The sequence below is a fragment of the Ictidomys tridecemlineatus genome, chromosome 11 (genome assembly GCF_052094955.1).
Source record: "Ictidomys tridecemlineatus isolate mIctTri1 chromosome 11, mIctTri1.hap1, whole genome shotgun sequence".
In the NCBI taxonomy this organism is placed as follows: domain Eukaryota; kingdom Metazoa; phylum Chordata; class Mammalia; order Rodentia; family Sciuridae; genus Ictidomys; species Ictidomys tridecemlineatus.
Window position 1 is genome coordinate 34,600,787 of NC_135487.1, and position 2,689 is coordinate 34,603,475.

Below are 2,689 nucleotides of genomic sequence, written 5' to 3' on the forward strand. Positions count from 1 at the left end.
TACTCCCCTGCCCTCCACCAGTAAGGACAGTATCCAAGGCCTCACCTCCCTGCTCACCCTCTGAGGGCTACTGCCTCACCCACCTCTCACCTGTCCAGCCCCACTTCCTGCTTCCGCTCATATTCTTGAGGTTGCTGAGGATGTCCTCCTTCTACTCTGCCTGAACATCCTCAAGGCTCAGGACAATGGCCAGCTGAATCTTAACTCTCTGCTGGCTGTCCCTCTCTCTCCCAAGCCCCCAAGCTACCATCAGTGTTTTATTCAAGTAGCCACCACAACTGATGGCCTCCAACAGTGCCAGGGACAAAGAAACTTGCATCAATGTTCAATGAGTGATGAGAAAGTGAAAAAATTATGGAAATAATGATGTCTCTCTCAATTGTAGGTGTCTGATTCTGAACAACAGCTCTCTGTTCTCACTGAACCGAGAGCAACAGCCTGCCTCAGAGCACAGGACTTGGCACAGAGAAACATATTTTTCAGTACTTTTGTATTTGACTTAAATATGTTGAACTACAAAAATAAAGTGAAATGCAATGCAACACAGAATGTAAGCTTTTCTACCAAAAAAATTGAGCTACTTAATACTGTCCTGCCCTACAATGTCAGCGCCATGATTTGTAGCTAGTATCTAATGGAAGATATCAATTCCAGGATAAATTTAATCTGAAAAATATGATTTCTCCATGAATAATTTTATTTCATGCCAGTGTGTTAAAGTTGACTTAGCATTGTAAAATTCACAGATTTTTTGACTCAGAAAAACTTCCTACTAATCGTTTAGTAGGTTTATGTCAATGTGTATTTCACAGGCTGATTCCTGTATCCACCATGCGACCAGCGCAATGGTTTCATTAATGAGGTTCTTGGCATAAAAGTTAGCTAGCAGAGATCGAAATACAACACACAGACTCAGTTACCTTATTTCTATTGCCAGGTCCGAGATGGCTCCCCTCTCTGATTCCCACCTCTAACCGCCCGGCAGGGCAGCTAGGATTACTCAGGGCTAGCAGGAGAGAAAGAGAGTGAACACGCCTGGGAGTAGCCTTTTATTTGGGGAACAAGAGATTCAGGGGAGAATTCCATCCAATGAAGGTTGAGGGGGGGCTGCACTCCAAGGTCAGGGTCAGTGATTGGGCCCCCGGGGTCAGTGGTCAGTCACACCCCCACACGGATGGGTTCTTTCATCAGGAGAGGGCCGGGAAAGCTCCGACACAGCCAGAGCACCTCAGACCCAAACTGGGAGTCGCCCAGTCACGTGTCAGGATGGCTCCCCACACCTGTAGCCTTGCTGGGCTTTCACAGCAGCCCCTGTGGTGTGGGGCTCTCCAGCTCAACAGCTACTTCAGGTGAGTTTGTCTTACTTTATAAGATAGTGTGTGCTCTGTGTCAACTTAATAGTGAATTTTCTATGAGGCATTTAGCTTCTTCATCCTATACCATGGAACTATGGGTAGAGATCTCTCTCCAAATGCAGAATTTTGCAGACTAGGAATATGGACACCCATTGTGAATGTTAAAATGAGACCAAAAATTGGAGGGCAGAAGCCAAAATTGCATGAAATAACACTGGTATCCACCCCTGTACAACATGCTGCAAACTTTACACGCATGGCTTTACAGTGAGAACAACAAGGTGTAATTTTAAATATATGAAAACATTTCAAGATTCATCACAGTGGCCACTGAGGAATTAAGTAGAAAAGGTGACGAGTTCATTGAAAATGTGGAAGAAAGAGGAATCCACCTCTTAAAACACCTGAGAATTGAGGAAAACACCTGAAGGGTAGTTTGTGTACAAAAACCTAAAAATTCATACTCCAAAATGAATAAAGACCAAGAAACGATGATACTTGTGTTTCAAACTTCCATATATTTTGGTGTTTTATTCACCAAAGACTGGCCATTGAAAAGGTGAAGTGGGTCAAACTCTCCACAGTGTGTCCTGTCTTTGGGGCACAGACACAAATGCACAACACCTTCTACCCACAAAAACCAACAAGCAAGGGCCTCCATGAAGAAGCCACATAGAAAACTAGGGGATCACAAATACTGAGTGTGTGACAGAGATTCCCTGTTCTCCACACCCTATTGCTACTCAGAGGACATCTCACCTTGATCCTCCTGAAAAGGGCAGGAAGGAGTGGCTGTGTCAAGAAGATCCAGGTGCAAATCGAGAAGGATCAAACACCTGCAGAGAGAGCAGCAGGGCCAGGAAAAGTCAGGCTTAAGCCCCCGCCTGCCAGCCATGGGGGAACAGGATCGCAGAGGTGGAAACAGGAGGAGGTGTTGGTCCTGAGAGATGATCCCCTTCCCTCCCCACAGGGACTCATACCTCTGGGTTTGGCCACACCTTCGGGTTGTTGTAAAGGCAATAAATGGAGCGTGTGACCATAATACCTGTGGGACAGTTAAGAGGAAAGAAAAGTTATGACAGTGGCTAGAGCTCTGGTCCCTCAAACACCAGGAAACATGCATGAACAAGTTTCCTGGGTCCCAGGAGCCATCACTTTGAGCAGGATGATTTTAGTGCACGAAAGTAGTGTTGCCAATGTAAAGCACCTGAGCGAAGGTGAGAAAAGAAAACTGTGAGCCTAGGAATGAGAGCAAGAAAATATGGAAGACTCACTGCTTACACTAAATGAAGTGACAACACACAGCCATCCAATACCTTCCATGAAACAGTGGA

At 45.5% G+C, this 2,689-nt stretch overlaps 1 long non-coding RNA gene across 1 annotated transcript; it reads right to left on the reverse strand.

Moving 5' to 3' along the window:
• Window positions 1–1,950: 1,950 nt before the first annotated feature.
• On the reverse strand, window positions 1,951–2,411 carry LOC144367711 (uncharacterized). Its single transcript, XR_013427232.1, has 2 exons — window positions 2,336–2,411; window positions 1,951–2,191 (listed from the first exon to the last, which is right to left on the reverse strand). It is a non-coding gene; the product is annotated as an uncharacterized LOC144367711 (long non-coding RNA).
• Window positions 2,412–2,689: the final 278 nt, after the last annotated feature.